This window comes from Nestor notabilis, unplaced genomic scaffold (assembly GCF_000696875.1).
Source record: "Nestor notabilis isolate BGI_N333 unplaced genomic scaffold, ASM69687v1 scaffold6336, whole genome shotgun sequence".
In the NCBI taxonomy this organism is placed as follows: Eukaryota; Metazoa; Chordata; class Aves; order Psittaciformes; family Psittacidae; genus Nestor; species Nestor notabilis.
The window spans coordinates 166,490-184,723 of NW_009931483.1; positions in this window are offsets into that span (position 1 = coordinate 166,490).

Below are 18,234 nucleotides of genomic sequence, written 5' to 3' on the forward strand. Positions count from 1 at the left end.
CGGGGCGGTTCTCCCCAGAGCACAGCAGAGGGGCAGGATCCCCTCCCTGACCTGCTGCTCACGCTCTGGGGGTGCAGCCCAGCACACGGGGGGTTCTGGGCTCAAGCACAGTACTGGGTCATGACAATACTCACTTCTAGTATTGTTCATAGCAGTTACCCTTTTCTTATGTGTTGTAATACATTTGCCTGTCTAACAATTAAAGCTGAAATATGGACAGGCAGGAGTGGTAATGGGAGTAAAGGGAAAGTGAATATGAGTTGAGAAAGGCAAAGGATTTAGAAGATTGGCAGAGAAAATAGTGGTCTGAAAAGGCACAGAGTAGAGCTAGGAGATAAGGCAGAAAAGGAATGTGGTTATGAGGCTGCTCAAGGAAGGATTTATCTCACCAAAAGCAATGTTGTTTGTCAGTCTCTGTATTTGCTAAAGCTCATTCAGTATTCATGATGATATATGGCAATAATAGAGGGAAGAGGAATACTTAGAGTGTGATACTTTTCCTTTCAGCTGTTTTTATTTAAATGAATGGGAAACCCTGCCATGTGGTAGACTTCTCAGATGAGCTTCTCATGCATTACTTAGTACTCCATAACTTTGTACTGATGAAGTAATACTTTCTTTAAAAGCAATTATTTGTATGTATGAAAGTGCTGGCAGCTTGTAATGTATTATAGGAAAATCTAGGGTACTTCTAGTAAGAGTTAGCATACTAAATTAGACAGACAGAGCAGTATAGAGCTGGTGTGACCTATTTCTGCAGTTCTTGTGGGAATTAAAACAGAGGAATAGTTGTAAGAGAAATCTTTGACCCCACCGTTGCTTTCATAATCAACACCCAAGTAGTGGGATACATAAAATACTGGCTCGCAAGGGAAGAGAACAATAAACATGATTTGTGTGTGTCACCTGTAACTGTAGCTGTCAGGAATATTTTTTCTTTATTTCATTTCTGCTTCCCATTTTCAAGAGATTAAGTTGTTGTTAATATGTTGACATCTACTGCTTTATTTATTTTACTCCGGTACTTAAGCTACAGATTTAATCTCTCCTTCGTTGTCTGTGTTGTCTAGAGTGAAAACAGTATTCTATAAGAGACCATTTTGTTGTGTAGTGTGTTTCCGTTTGGATTTCAGGACAGATGATTGAAGAAGGATCAGCTTACCTACTGTAATGTAATCTTGCATAGGTGGGAACCAAGTTAATAATGAGTTGCGAGTAAAACTAAAAATATTGGTACTCTTGTAGTTTCTGGAAGGTGTTGATTTAAATTGCAAACTCCTGATAAAGTATAGCACTGTTAGAGGATTGTAGCTATATAAAAAGAAATGGGTTGCTGTGGGATCGTCTCTTGGTGGGGCTTTTCCTGTAATTTTGTAAGGACTTTTATTTTTATCCTTTCCCTGTTGCAGGCTTCAGAGTAGTGAATACTATAGGTGAAGCCTACCCAGATGTGCCTAGGTTGGCACATGTCTGACAACGTTTGCATGTTTCCTGTGCTTGATGGTAGTAGGGAAATGAATTGGGATAGAGCAAATTCTTTGGCATTATTATTGGGTGAAAATACATTTGAAAAACATTTTAAGCATCTCTTAAATTAATCAAGAACTCAAAAATAGCTGATGAAAATGCCTTCCAATCTCCACATGTGATTAAATAATCCTTAATGAGAAGTAGGTCCTTCGTTAGACACTATGTCTAGCTAATTGAAGAAATAATTTTTTAATACACTCCAGAGTACATGAATGAGCAAGCATGGCCTACACATGAAGATGTTTATTACTTATTGATGTGTAAAAGTTACTAAATTAATATCTTATTTAACTGACTGTGCACAGCCAAAACAGTGTTAGGGTAATTGTACTGTGTTACTTGAAGGGTTCATTTTACTTCAGTGTAGATTCTGAAACGTCAGTGTATTTCTTGATTTTTTCCCCCTGCAGTTCATTGTTGCTGTGGTTAATTCATCATGGCTACTTAGATATGCAGAACTTAAATACTACACAACATTGATTTTTCCTTTTTTTGTTTCCTGAATATGAAGCTTGTCTTAAAGCCACAGTGTGAAAAATCATGTGCATCCTACAGGAGAAAATATTTCTTTAACCTGCCACTGAGCAACAGAGACTAAGGGCTCCAGCACAGCACAGGATTGTAGAAACTCTGAAGTTCGACAAATCCGGGGAACACCCACATACAATCTCTGTTTAAAATCAAGATTGTACTTTTCTTCCATGCCCATGCTTTTAATTAGAAAGTATTGCCATTGGGTTTCCTTTCCCCTCGTTTCTGTTTAACTGAATTCCACTTCCTTATTTCTTCCCACAACTGTGTTTATTAGAAAACTCACTGTGTATTGAAGTATGGGGTGGGATGTGGTATGGTCATTTCTATGTTCATATGGTTGTGGTTCCACCAGTAAAGAGAATCCAATGGCTGTGGGGGCCAGCAAATCCTAAGCCAGTGACACAATGAAGAAACGTTTTTAAACACAAGTGTGCACTGTCTGTGCTGGAGTGTTTTGCTTGGCATTTGACCAATAGTTTCCACTGGGAAGAGTCCTTGAACTCCAGATATGAAAATGTAAGGTTGAAGAGTGAAGAAGAAGATCGAGTTTTTCTCACTTCCTGCTTGGCCAGCCACCCCCAGAGTGGTGGGGAAAGCGTACAGGTAGGGATAGGTTCATACCCACCTCTGAGTTTGGTGGCTGCCTCGAGTACACCACAGATCTGACAGAGGAGGCACCAGCTACTTGTCAAAAAGCTCTGCCTGGCCCTGCCTGCTAAGAGAAGCTGAAATGATGGTTTAGATAAACCTGGCAACTTCTTAACCCTTCCTTTACCATTGGTTCATTTTCTGCATTTCTATGGAAGAAGATAGCTTGGTTTTGCAAAATCAAAAGGGGTGAAGAACCCCTGAGCCAGGGGGTGTATCTGTTCCTCTGGGCTGAACAGTGCCGCCCATGTCCCCACCTTGACATTCTTATCCCCAGGGGAGGATGTCTCTGGGGTGGTTGAGGAGGGCATTGGAGAGGCGGTCACTGGCTCTTCATTTGCACAAAAATCCACATATGGCAGAAGTGCATCAGTGCTGTAACCTGAACGTGATACCTTCATCACTTGCTTCCAGGAACATGAGGCCGGAGTGGAGCTGGGTGACTTCTCCACCAGCTGTTCCCTAGGAGATGATGGTAGCTCAACATGCCTTACTGTCATCTCCCTGTTACTTCAGTGTGCTTTTGTACAAAGCTTGTGGTTTCTGACTAGCAGTTGGTGCAAGAGGAATTCCTTACCCCAGACTTTCGAGAGCTGGGATAATCACTAAGACCGCAGTCACTAAGACTGTTGCAGATTTTGCATGCAGAACACTTCCAGTAATAGTTAATAATAAACTAAGAGGTACTGGAAAAACTATCACAAAGGTTAAACAAAATTGGTGACTACCACAGACAGTCTGGTATTTCCCCGCTGGAAAAAAAACTGTGGAGGTGAGGTTGGGAGTATAATGTCATACAAGCAGAGGTTAAACTAAGATGCTTATTAAAGTAGAATATGATTAACCCGTTGCAACAATGCTAGTATCTTGCCTTATTGAAAAGCAGAAGAGTATAGCACAAAAAAATGCAAGAGTGAGAAAAACAAACCCATGCTCATCCAGGGAAATGCAGTGGCCATACATGTGCAGGGAAATTGGGTGGCAGAAGTGTTTTACTTTCCTTCATGAGTGATTGGTATCAGAGGTCATGTTCAAGAGCTGCACTTTCATAGGGGTGAGAAGAGCACTGAGCGTCTCATCTGCAAGATGCTACTTTCCCTTGCTTAGAGGGGAATAAGCAGGGGGTGTTAATTACCTATTAATGTGCAAAGATCCTTCCTAGAAGGAAGAACTGCCAGGCCAGTGTGACACCTTGCTTCCGTTTCTCATGCAGCATGAGGAAACCCTGTTTGGAGCAGCAGCAAAGGCAACCACTTTTGCCATTGGAGGAATGTTCTTGAGATTTTGCCAGGGCTTTTGTTGCCCTGCAGCTAATTGTCAGGTCCAGCTGGCTCCTTCCCTGCCCTCGTTATCTTGGCTTCCTTCTAGCCCTGCCGTGGCCTGTTAATGCTGCTACTTTTCAGGCTTTCTCTCCTTTGACTTTTCACGGCTAAATCCCTTTTAAATAAAGCAGGTTAGAGAGGAGCACGGAGACCAGTGCTGTGTTTTGCTCCTCCTCCTCTCATGTGCTGAGCTTCTCGCCCAAGGAGCAACATGACTTCAGAAGTGCTGTGCTGGACATTTAGGTGTCCTGGTACAGGAAGGTACCAGCAGGACCTCCAGTTGTTTGTACAGCCAGCAGTTGCTTGTAATGCTGCTTTTAAATTTAATTTTCTGTGCATACAAACGTTGGGTGTTCTTTTGAAGTGAGTATCACTTAGCAAAGAAGGGACAACAGATGGTTATTTGCCTTTTCTTTTAAAGACATCTCTACTTTGTACAGTGAGTGGGTTCTAATGTTACTTGGTCCTACGAAAATACCCTGATGAACATGAATAGCAATTGAAGCAACTGACGTGTACTAATTATCTGGTATTTTTGTTGACATGTAAAGCAGAATAGTGCCTGTAATTCTCCTCCTTCTCACACACTGCCTGCAGATCCCAGTTACACATAACAGTATGAAGTACATGCAAAACTTTGTGAGAGTTTGGACAAGGTTTTCCATCTGGGATCCCAGAGTAAGATGGGCAGTCAACATTTCCCAGTCCTCACTTGGAAGCAGTTTTTGCAAGTGTTTTATTTTGGAAAGCCATTTCTGATCCCAGGGAAATAAATGTGGATTCTCTGTCCAGGTACTGGTACCTCTGCTGGTACTGGTTGCTCAGATTACTTCTGAGTGTGTAAACCTGATGGTTTACATGAACTGGGGACTGTAAGGTATCCAAACCAACTAGCTATAGGTCCATAGTAAAGCTGTTTTCTAATCTGAAGTGTTTTGGCAAATACTAATTTAGTTTGGAAAATAATAAACAAAAATAATCAAGCAACTGATTTCCTGATACCAAAATTGCTTCGTATAATAGAAGTCAAGGATTCTGTTGAATACAAGGGACTTTAACAGTGCCTAGCTTGCTATTAAGATAAGTGTTTATATCCAAATGCAAAAAGAAGAGTTGCTCTTAAAGCTGCCAGTTTAATGGTTTTGTCTAATTGAATTCTTGTTTAATTCTTAGGAGGAAGCAGTGATTGGCTTAGGTTAATTCAGAAATCGTGCAAAGTGTGACTCTTTGAAACCATTTGAAGATTGTATTTTCACATTTCTAATTAGCATTTTGAAAGTTATGCATGCTCTTGATTCTAAATTAAGTAAAATAAGGAATGCCAAGTTAAATTTGTTGAAGTTTGGGCCTGTACCTAGTTAATCATTCAGTCAGAAGATGTGTATGATTTTTATTACATTTAAAATCACTACTTAATTATTAATACTATGAAAATGCTATTACAACATACCAGTTTCTAGAAGCCCTTTTAGAAGGTATTATTGGGTCTTTAAAAAATGAGAGAAGTAAAACAAGGCGGGATGTGTTCATTTCATTTCAGCGTAGTGAAGCCTGATACTGCTTTCAAGTATGAAAATTGCTGCTCATCTCTGAAGAAGTTTCTAATACTATGAGAAGATCAGCAGTGATAACGTTCCACTACCATTTCTAGTACAGTACCAAGAACAAAGAAAGGACAGTAAGATGGTGATTTTCATTACCTGTATAAATTAAACTCTTTGGTAGAGTCCTCTGATTGAAGCTCATTACTTTATTGTGTGGTTGTGAGTGTAAAGTACAACCCAATTAAATGAGAAATGATGGCTTGATAGATGGTCAAGCTGAGGCTTTCAGAAGGGAAAAAACCCTTTCACACAGTTCAAGATGATTTTGTTGTCTGCACTTTTGTCTCTAAACCTATGCTATTGTCTCTAAATCCTATGCTACTGGATTGCTTATTTTCAGCAGCAAAAATGAGTTCTGTGTTCCATAGGATGTGATATACTGGAACATTCAAGTCAGCTGTCAACTGCCTCATTTTTTCTGTCTGCATGGAATTGTGCTATGTGTTTTCTTATGAGTCTGGGTATGACCTTCTCGAATTGACACAAATAATGAGTCATTCGGGATGTCTCCAAACTTGATGTTGGTCAGCATCAGGTCTTCCTGTGGCATAGGAGCATGAAACTCTGACATGTGTCCTAGTACCTGATGCCCAGCGGGATTGGCCAGGCCATTCTGAGGGGGGTTTTCATATGTGGTTTTTTTAAATTCGAGTGCAACAGAGTGCTGCTGGCTTTGTCCTCAGTATATTCCATACACCACTACTGAACAGGTTCCCCTGGGTGGCTCCAGGGGCATATTACACATCTGTAAGGATGTACAAGTTTGTAAGTACTCAGGGCATGTGACTATTAGAAAATCTGCAGAGCTCCTTCTGCACAAAGCAATAAAGTAGACTCACAATTCTAACAACTTGTGGAAGTACAGTCTGCTGTGCAGTTGGGAAGTTCTTCTCTTGTTTCAGTTGGCTAAAGAAGTCATCTGTCTGTCACTGGCACCCAGACTCCTCTCTGGGTTGTTTTTCTCTAAGGACAATGAGGTCAGTTTTTTGCAGCGTGTAGTCTGAGAACTGTTATGAGGTCCTTGTCTGTGTGTAACTATGGCATGGATGGAAATGTACTGGCTTTGTAGATATGATATGGGATTTTGCACATTAGTCATTTCTTTGAAAAGCAAGATGTTGGCACAGCCTTGTACCACTGTGACATGCATGGGCAGAGTGAGCTCCTCCCCTGCTTTCTCTCTTTCTCAGACCTATGCCTTTGCCGACATCAAATGTTTTTGGCTCATTGGCATTTGTCATAAAGGTTGCTGGAGAATCACTTCAAAAAAATCAGCTGATTCCTTCATTAAATCTGTTTCTAGTCTCCTTCTGCTGGAGACTAATACCAATCCTTGTTACGGTTGTAGAGGCATTTGAACTCCAGATTTCCTTCTTGTTAAAGAAAAGTGTTGATAATAAGTGTCTATAATCAGGGATCAGTTCATATGGGGTTCCTCTGCAAGCAAGGTCCTCATTAAGATGTGATGACCACATTTTAACCTTGATCTTTGTGTCAGCTCAGAATATTGATCAAAGGAAGTTGCTCAAGGCTTCTTTGCTTTTAGGATGCCAACAATAATTAAAAACTGCAATTTGTCACTCTCCTGAATAACTTTGATATGCCAGGCGTACATTCTGCATATGATTTTTATTTATAGTGTCTTGAATGATGTATTAATTTACTTGTGAAATAAGTACTTCACAAAGAATGAACTCCAAATACTTCTATAAATAAAAAATACTGCTGTGGCACAGACTTACCCACAGCCACAGTCACTTTGAGGTGCAGCTGGCCAGCGTGGCCTTATCCATGGCCCACAATGCTTTCAGAGATGTACCTGCTCCAACACTGCCTTATGTTCCCTGTCACAGGCGTGTCCATGGCTACACGCTTTGAGGTGCTCCGGCATGACCTCATGCACAGCCACTGATGCTTTAAGGTGTACCTGCTACAGCATGGACTTATTTTGGGTCACAGTCCCTTCAGAGATGTACCTGCGGCAGCTCAGACATAACCATGGCCACAGAAGCTTTGAGATGTACCTGCTCCACCATGGGTTTATCCATGGCCACAGATGCCTTGGGGTGTCCTGCTCCTGCAGGGACTCATCCACAGGTCACAGTCCTTTCAACTCGAGTTCCCACTGGAGCTCCAGCCTGTCCAGTACAGCAGCACAGGAACAGCAGCAGTACCCTGGCTATCTGCCAGCCCAAGCACATCGTCACTGCTGTTATCAGAATGTTCCCAGCACAGCAGAGTCAGATGATCAGCAGTACAGTGGTACAGCAAGCAGCAAAAGCAAAAAGCAGCCACTAACAAGCACTCACCTCTAATTTACAGCAAGGCAAGCAAGTCCCATGGCAAGCACAGGAACCTGCCAATTAATAGCTGAACAGCAATGACAGCTGTAAATTTGATCTAGCACATACCAATCAAATCTGTTGTTATCTCAAACCCTTTGACCCTCACATTGGGTGTCAAAAAGGACTGTTGTGGTTTAACCCCAGCGGGCAACTAAGCACCACCCAGCTGCTCACTCAGTCCTCCCACATCAGGATACGGGAGGGAATCGCAAAAGTAAAGGTGAGAAAACTTGTGGGTTGAGATAAAGACAGTTCAATGGGAAAGGGAAACCCACACACACAAGCAAAGCAAAACAAGGAATTCACTCACCGCTTCCCATGGTCAGGCAGGTGCTCAGCCATCCCCAGGACAGCCGGGCTCCAGCACATGTAACTGTGACTTGGGAAATAAAATGGCATTGCTCCCAGTGTCCCCCCTTCCCCCTTCTTCCCCCAGCTTTACATATTGAGCATGATGTCCTATGGCATGGGATAGCCCTTGGGTCAGTTGGGATCAGCTGTCCTGGCTGTGTCCCCTCCCTGCTCCTTGTACCCCCACAGCCTCCTCACTTGATCCAAACCATCCCCATAGTAGCAACTGTGAAGAAAATTAACTCTACCCCAGCCAAAACTGGCACAGTTGAAGTGTTTGGTTTAATGCTTTTTCCAGTCTGCAAACTTTCAAACAACTTTTTTTTTTCCCCTAATCATAAGCATCTCTGCTTCCTCAATGGGTTCATTTCTCAATACCGTCATCTAAAGTACTTCAATTTCAGTAGTTTTTTTAAAGATGCGTTTATCCCAAGCTTATGGGCAGGCCTACAAATACAGTCTCGCTTATATTCTAAGCAATCTCCACTACCCACTGCATATTTTAAAGAATTAAATTCTCCTATGTAGATCTGTTTATTCTAAAATAGAGATGGATAGGCAGTTAAAAGAAATGGTTCCTAGAAATGACAGAGGAATTCATAGCACCTAGTAACCATAAACAGCTCAATATTGCAATTGTACATCCAAGAAACCTGAGAAAGAAACTAAATTTTAAGTGTAAGGCCTATTTATGGCATTGCAGGAATGATGGCAATAGTTGCAGCAAAGAAAAACAGCAGAGCCTATCGTGGCTACAGGCCAGTTGCAGCGCGAGTGATAGTAATAAGTGTATGAGGATATTTTTGGAAACAAAGCACCATGTTTCCATTTGATTTTTAAGATTTCCTGACTGATGCTAATCTAAGCAAGTAGTAAGGGAAAGACTGTGACAAACAAAGGGGCCCTTACCCTGGAAGCATTTACATTTTTCAGCAGGCTTTCTTAGCTCCATTGAGTCACATACAAATCTTGTTTGCAATGGGGTTGCCAGATGCTTTGATAATCAGGCCTCAAGTCTAGCAAAGCAATTAGGAGTATATTCTATCCGAGCATTTCTACAGTCCCTTTGTAGTCCAGTGTACACTCAGAAAGTTAAGCACATGCTTATACGCCTTGCTGGATCCAAGCGCTCGGTATCTCTGTCTTATTCAATCTCAGTCTAGTTGTCCCAAGGAATTTTCTAGGTATACGTCTCTGTGCAGACTGTCCGGCAATTATCCTGGGTGGTGATGTCTCAGCCACAGTCTCTGGACTGCCTAATGCTGAAGCTGAAGGACAGCAGCTTTCATGGTATAGTTTATGAGCATTTGGACATGGTTACCTTGGCTACCATTTCATTCCCTATTTTGCCCTGGCTCGTTGTATGATTTTTATTTGAAAATGGTGTATTGTTTCTAAACCCACTCCAGAAAAGCATATATTGTCTTCAGTTTGCTTGTGTGTATTAGCTGTGCAGAGTTATCTGAGCAGCAGGTTTAGGTTTGTGCAGCATATTTAGATGTAAATATGAAGTAGGAAACATCTGACATTTAGGAAAAGAAAATACAAACTTAAACACTAGCATCCACTGAGAAAAAGTAAAGCTGATCTTTCTACATATAATTTGAAAACATTTTAGTATTTATTTAATATGTTCTCATGTGCTGCTTTTCTGAGTTTTCTAGGGCTGAGAAATCGTACATTCAATGGAAATGGATTAGAGCACATGTTAGTATGTGCTTTACAGACCTTGTGGGGGTTTTGTAACCCGAGCGAGAACTTGTTGTTGCTAAATACACAGCATGCACTAATTAATGTACTGGAAAGTCAGTTAAATTCTCGATTGACAGTTTTCCAGGAGAGATGATAGAAGGTGAAGAGAGGCCTGTCCTTGCTAGATATTAGCTGTTACACGGCAGTCTGTGCTTCAGTATGCTCACATTCACAGCAAAGTCCTGTCTTTGCCCGTTGTGGTCTTGATTCTCCTCTTTCTTTTACATTCTTGCTGCATAACTTCTATTAGTCTTTTGTGTGTACTTCTTTTTAGAGTGCTGGAAAATAATGAAGTTGTTCCTAATTTCATTGCTGTGTGAGTGCTCTGTCTAATCATGAAGCTGGTCCATCTTAATCTCAATTCTAAAGGGGCTTTTCTTTTTAACAGCTACCCAAGGAAGACTACTTACAATCTCTGTTGGAAGCTTTCACGTCATTTCATTGCTTCATGAAGAATTTATTAATTTTATAAAGTATGTCTAAGCAATGCATCAGTAATTTATGAAGCTTCCATCATCATTTTTGTAGACTGAGGGCATGTGGGAAATATCATTTGTGCCACTGGAATGCTGTTCAAAAAATACAGATAAATACATCTAACAGGCTGTGTTATAGCTGTTTCCTACTGTCCCATTTTCGGCTGTTCTTAGAATATGGAAGTCTTCTGAACATCTTCCTGTATGCTTTCCTTCATTTGAGGACAAAGTTTGGTGGATCATCAGGTGCAGCTCTTTTGCTAAGTCACTGAAATCCAGACAGAACGCCCTGCGTGGCTGGTGGTGCTGGGCTGTACCTCCCTGTGGTCCAACGGGACTTTTGTGGGGTTCCCATTTCCCAGCTGAGCTGCGCAGCTCCCACGTGGAGCTCTGGGAGCTGGGCTGGCAGGAAATGATTTTGTGTGGATGAATGAAAGACACTGCAGTTCTGATGACACTTGTAAGTTGCTCTCTCTGGCTTGGGGTGTACTGTTCATTACAAGACTGTCAAATCTGATACAGGAAATTAGGTGTGTATTTGCACAATTTTCAGGTTTATCATAGTGAGGAAGGGAGAAAAGCCTAAAGACACCTTTGGGACAATTAAACATTTCCCTTTAGTTACTTGCCTGGAATAAGTCTTTGAAGCAATTGATCTATAGACTTGTTTATGCACTGGTTATTAACAAGGAATCAACTTTAAAAAGAATTTTGTAAAAATCAAATGCGTATGGTCCTTTTGCTTTTTTTTTTCATTATTACTCTCTTACATGCTATGAAAGACATTATGGAATGAAGCGGAAGTGCTGTAACAAGATTATTTCCTTGAGGATGTGAGCATTCTGAACTGAATTAGGGAACTGGCAGAGTGTAAACTATTAAACCTCATGCATTTTAATTTTAAAGGGCCACTGCGCTATTATTGTCCTTTAAATATTTGCAATACTTTGTTCTCAAACCTAAAGGGTTAACTTTCAGTTACTGATTATTAGGTGTTTACCACACAAAAGCTATAACTTATGTGCAATAGGGTTATTGTTCTCCAACCTTTCGGCACTTAGTTTTCGCTTACTGACATTTCTTTGGCAACACAAACTCCTACCTACTGTCTGTAGGCAAGTGATTAATCGGCAACATTTACAGCTATTTAAAAATGCAACTTAAACAGGATCTATAGCACAATACTAAAACTTTAGAACGTTCATATGCCTGGAGCCTGGGTTTACTACTGGTGCGTTGTGTTGCTGAAATGCGTAAGAGAACACTATCAAGTATGTATTTTCTATTAAGCTGGTGCTCGGGCTCCCTTTCCTTTGATTCACCTTGACTGTAAAACACACAAACATGGAAGAAGTTGTTCTTAGAGCAGGTTTGCATTTGAATGAGAAACTTAAAAGAAGTGTTCCTGAAAGCTGTCTGTTGGTAATTGAAACAATAATATCTATTCTTAATGGGGATGACCACAGCTTTAGCTGGTTTATACTGACAGACATCTTGAGAGATTCTGAGAGAACAGGGAGTTAGGTGAAGCAGACTTTTATTCTTCAAAAAAAAAAAGCTTGTAAAATGTCAATTTGTATAATCCATTTTACAAATTGAAATAAAAAATCCTAGTTACAACAAAGTTCATGATACAAAGATATCAAGGAAGCTTCTTTTAGTTTTGTCAAAATAAGATACAATTCTAATGCTCATGTTTTCTGGCTGGGTATGTGTAAATAGATGTCTTGAAAATGTCCAGTATCCACAGGAGTATCCAGATAGAACTGTTGTTGAGATTACCAAAATACCCATTCAAGCTATTCTTTTTAGAACATATGTTTTGCGCTATATTGCAGAGTGCTAACAAGTTTCCACTTAGTGCAGGAATCCCAAATTATACATTAAAAAGCTTCTTAAGAGAAAAATTCTGCAAAGTGCTCAGGGGTGATCTTGTGTTCATGGCTGAATGAGTATCCTTGGCACCACTGATCCTCAGTTGACTTAAGGGGGAAATGAGGAGCACTAAAGTATTAGCTAATGGTGCTTAGCAGTTTATAGGCTTCTGATACAGATGTACCCACTGTATGTGTTGTGCTGTTCAAGAGCACTGCAAATAAGTTATGTAAACTGTATTTTTAGTGCAGAAAGTTGTTCAAGTCTCAGGTTTTCTGCATCAGGAATTGTTTTGAATGGGATTGGGAGAGGTGGGTGTGTGGAATAATTTTGACATATTCATCCCAATGTACTTTTGTTTTTCCAGTTTCTTGTGGTGCTTTTTTTTTACTTTTAAAGAAAGACCAGAGTGTATGGCCAAGGAAAATGAAACTCTCAGTCACCTTTCCCACCACCCACATGTGCGCTTTAAGCTATAATCATAGAGGTGTTTTATGTGTGGGCTGGCACTTCAATGTAAGGTGGTGTAGTTTCATTATGTTTGTACTTACTAAGGCATCGGTGCATACATTTTAGTTGCAAGTCCTCTGCTTAACAGGATACAAACTGGAATTTCACCATACTTTCTCTTTCAATTACTTGTTTATTTTCGTTAATACAACTTTTTCAACATCAGGATTTTCTTACTTAGGCCTTACCACATTTATTCCCGTCTGTGTTTTTCAAAGCTAGAATAGCAGGGAGAAGAATAAAAGTGAACAGAAAATATCATTAAAGTTTTTATAAAATTATCTAAATATGGAGAAATTTAATTTTACATAGTTCTAAAAATGTGTAAATCTATCCAGAAGAAGAACAGAACTAAACCAGCTGTGACAGAACACAATATACTGTACAGTGTGCAGGTTAAAGGCTTAATGAAAGCATGAAACCACACCTAGGAGTATTCCGTGTGCACCTGTCCTGTGTTTTACGAGTTCTGCTGTTGAGAGATGCGCTCCAGGTTTACCCCTGCTAGAGGATATTTTCTGTGGAAGCTGAAGCTGTCATTTATATAGCCATAGGACATACTTCCTCACACATGTACAAATGTACACACACAATCTTTGTTTTATACACATGTCCACAGAGACACTGGGAAAGCAAAGTGTTGTGTGTCCACACACCTCCTCAGATAACGTGACCACATTTTCCAGGCAACTATTGCCATTTTGGGTTTCCAACCTTGGCCTGGCATTCCGGAGTTTTAACACTTTCTAGGTCTCCGGAATGTGCCAACCAGCCCAGCCAGTGAAGCTGGCAGCAGGCTGGCGGCCTGGTGTTCCCAACTGTTTCTCTTATTCAGGCTTCCTGGAAGTTCTCGCTTGGACTTTCCATACCTTTTGGGGATATGCCCACTGCTTGGCCATTTTACCTTCTCTGCTTCAGGACGACAGTCAAAACCTTGTCTCTCTCCATGGAAAACTAGTACAGGTGGCTGATCAGGCTGCTCTGCGCTTGTACTCAAGTCTGTGGATCCTCATACTCTGTTGCAAATCATGTATCCAGTATCGTCAAAAGAGACTGTCCACTGGTGTTATCATGAACTTTATGAAGGGAGACTGCTGCCTTTTCCCTTGTTCTGACTTCTGTACCTGCATTTTTTAATGTAGGGCTTGCAGTAATGACTAGCTCCCTCCCTCTGCTGTTAATGCCATGTCATTTCTTGTTAGCTTCCAACGTCAGAAGCCCAAGTGAATGTTCAGCTTCTAAGGCTGAGCTAAAGAAATCCTCTCTGTGTAGAAGTAATGTTCTATGCTCACTTTTTGGAGTTTAAAAAGTAAACAGCATATGTCCAAGAGTGTGTGGGAGGCAAAAAATGCATACACTTAACAACTCGTGTGCTTCACAAAGCATGGACTAGATAGCTGCAGAAACACAGTACTGCTACTGATAGTATGTGTTTGACAGAAATTTGTAGGAAGAGAGTAACCTTAATAAAGTGTGTGGTTAATTAACAGTCTAATGGAATTACACTAAAATAGTTAATTCATATAAAGCAAATGTCGTATTTTTGCTCAAAATATTTTTCCTCTATATTTTGCACACGGATTTGTATCTGATGCAGTCCTCTTTTACTAGAAGATCCAGTCCTGTATTTACATTCATGCTTCATTTCAAGCTCACAGAGATCAAAACAAACGCTTCCACAAAAGTGAGTGTATGTGCAAGTGCTTATTTAAACTGCACACACAGACGCAATTTTTTTCTTCCATCTTTTCCTTTGGGTTAATCACGTGAATAAAACTATCTAAAGGGCAATTGGTGTGGTGTCAGTTTGGAGACCATTTTCAGTCCTCTTCATTCACACCCACCCAGATGCACTCCTTTTAGTAATGCCCATGTTTGGTTTTCAGCCAGCAATTTTGCTCTCAGTCAGAACAAACTTCCCTGACATACCAGGCTGGCCAGAGTTAGTTATTTCTTTAAGAAATGACTTTATTCTTAAATGTCAGTCATGGACTGTCTTTGTTTTTGAATGGTTATCTGGTGTGGTAAGGATGCTTTTAGCTCCTGTTTTGGGAAGGTCTCAGAGCTAGCGTCAGCAAGCCCACACAGAGGCTCTGTGCCATCTGCTGCGAGTATAGGAGAAAATGGAGACTGAGGCTGGCTCAGGTGCTCGGTGAAGATTTCTCTGCTGTTGTTGCTGTAACGTCAGACTGGACCTTCACATCGCCATGCACATCAGTAAGAAATCTGCATGTTTTAGCAGCAGGATGGTCCAAAGGCAGAAATGATGAATCCCCTTTGACCCAGCCAACCCCACCTCTGAGGGGCTTGTCCGGAGCATCTGACTCCTCTACTGCAGCCCTTGCAGTAATCAGCTCCACCGACGCCTTACAAAACCTGACTTAATGACTTTCTGTATCACATTCACTTGGTGTACATTAATGAGGATTTTTTAGTTGTGTTCCTGCCATTTGTCTCTTTTAAGAGTACTTGCAGTGTTTTAGCATCATGTTCAAAAGGCTAGTCAGCCTTCTGTGCTCACAGCCTCATTAAAATTCCATGCCGCACATCCTCTGACTCACACTTTATAATCTATCAGAACACCTGTTTTCTTTACAATGGCCACAAGGCAACTCAAAACACTGTGGTATTTAGCATTTAATAATGAGTGCAAGATATGTATTTTTTGACACTTAAATTTTCCTTTAGAAAAAAAAATGTATGGAAAAACTCCAGGTTTGAATGAATTATCTGAATTTGCTCATCCTCCTTCCCCTCCTCCCTGTGCTTCCTTATTTGAGTTTTGACAAAACTCAGTAATTCTGTAGCAAATGGAGAATTCCTGCATGACATTAGGCAATGGTCGTGACTCGACAGTGGTAGAATCCACGTAGCAATCGCTTTACACCCTCAGTATTAGCAATTTTGGAATTTGTTAGGGCAGGAAGTGATTGAGATTTGTATCTACATTCAAATAAGAGCCCTTCACAAGCAGTTCATTGTAACTACGCCTATGAGGATGCTTAAAAGCTTAAGTATATTGTTAACATCTGTCTCTTTATCATTCCATTACTTAAATCAATAGTGGGCATTGCAAACCATTTTTCTTTTAGTTGCAGGCTTTTAGAATTGTAGTATTTAGTTTGATATTAGCCATTTGATACCGAAGCAGTTTGAGGGCTCAGCATGGGGTGAAAAATGTGATCTCAAAGGGTGAAAGCCTGTCACTGTTATGTAAGTGAAGAATCATTTCCCAGTGGATATGAAATGCTGTATCTTTAGTGCCCTAATAGAGGACATACTGCAAGTTGATTATTGTAATCCTACAGTGTTATCTCATCAGTGAGTGGATTAAGGGAGTTCTTTCTGCTGAGGGGTCAGAATAAACATTTTCATTTACTCCCTGCTGTGTCACTGACAAATAGAGGTGTTATCTAAGAACGTTTTACCGCACATGGTAAACAAAACTGTGGTAATGTACCAGCAATCCTTCTTCCAGCTTTCCACTGTCATATAAAAGAGAATGCATGCTGAAATTAACTAAAGAAATTGTCACTAAAGAGGAAAAAGGAATTATTATGCTTAATGAAGAAGCTTGCATTCTTTTCTAATTAAATTAGCTCACCTTGTTTCAGGTTAGTAAAGTTTGAAGTGCGGGATGTTGCATGGCATTTTTAATGGGGAAATGAGTTCACTGTAAGAGTTGGTCCAAGAATCAGGGATGTTGTAAAGTACTTGAAAGGAGTAAGTTGAAAAGATAAGGAAATAAATGTGCAAGTGGAGGAGATGCGTAACCTAGACAGATTTAACACTCAGTCTGTTTGAGAACATTTCCAAGGAATCCTGTGCTTAAGAAGACAGTGTTGCTTTAGTTGCTTACCCCATATACTCTTTGAGGGAATTTTCATAAAACACCATAAGGGAATAGAGCTTCTTCTTTGCCTGCTAAACGTTGTTCTTTTTGAAAACTGCTACTCCCAGGATGAAACCTCTGACTGAATGAAATGATTGCAGGGCACATTTTATTACAAGAACTATTCCTGGTAAGCCAGCAGCCAAATTGTGTGTGGCATCAGAGCACTGGGAGGATCAAGGATGGCAGCAAATGCGAAAGGAGAACTGGCATCACATTAAAGTAGAAGACCTGAAGGTGCCTAATGCAGAGGTTTCTGAGTAAAGCAGGTGTCAGCTGAGCTCTGTGGTCTGAGTTACTCTGTATCTACGGCAGGGATTTTATTAATAGAAGAACCATTCTCTTAGATGACTGTGGAGTTGTTATCTTCCAGTAAATCTTAGAATGAATGTCTTCCCTATATGGTATATATGTCTAAAAAATATTTTTAAAATAAATGAGTAATATTCATGGACATTAGATAGAGAAAAAACATGATCAAAATGCAAAATACCATGGAATATTTCAAACATTCCACAATCTGCAGTGTGCATACTCATATTTCTTCAAACACAATGTAAAATAATGGATGGTTGTCATGATATATACTGAACGAAGTATACAAGGGAAGCTGAGCTCAAAGTTGAAGTTGCCTCCCTATAGAGGAAGAGATCTTCAGCATAATTATATTTTTGGGGAACATAATGGATCATGTTCTTTCACTTCTAAGGTGCATGTTACCCCCCATCACCTTCTTGCCCTCAAGGCAGAGATCTGCACTAATGATCTCTGCCACCAAGGCTGATTCAAGAGCCATTGCCTGGTTTCTGCTCGGCTTCTCCATCCTGCCTCCTGACAGTTCCTGCAGTGGCGCAGGTTAAATTGCACAGGTAAATGTCCAGATCAGTTTATAAATGACACTCGTGCTGGGGTGGGAGGAGAGTACGGGTGCTTTGGGGTGGTTTTTTTATTGTTTTTTTGGGGAGTTGTTTTCGTTTTGGTTTGGGTTGGGGTTTGTTTTTTGAGCACAGAGCAGTTACTCTGTTTATGTCAGATCCTCAGCTAATGAGTTTGCAGTTGTCTCCCCTTCTCCTGCCACTTTCATCAGCATAAATAGGTGAGTGGGCTAAGCAGGGGAGAGCTGGCAGGACGGGCAGGGCTGAGTGGGTGCAGGAGGAGGAGGACAGGATCTGTTTACACTGGGTTCACCACCAGCAAAAATTGCAGCATGGAACTGCACTCTCAGCAGACAATTTGATTACTGAGGCAGTGCTCCAAGCACATGATTTATCCATGTAGCTCAGACCAGCTATGAATAGAGCCAGTGTGCTAATGCAAAGTAAGAGTTTCAAATAGAGGTTAATCAGATGTGACAAAATAGAATAAAATATCGACAGAATTAAACAAAACATGTGA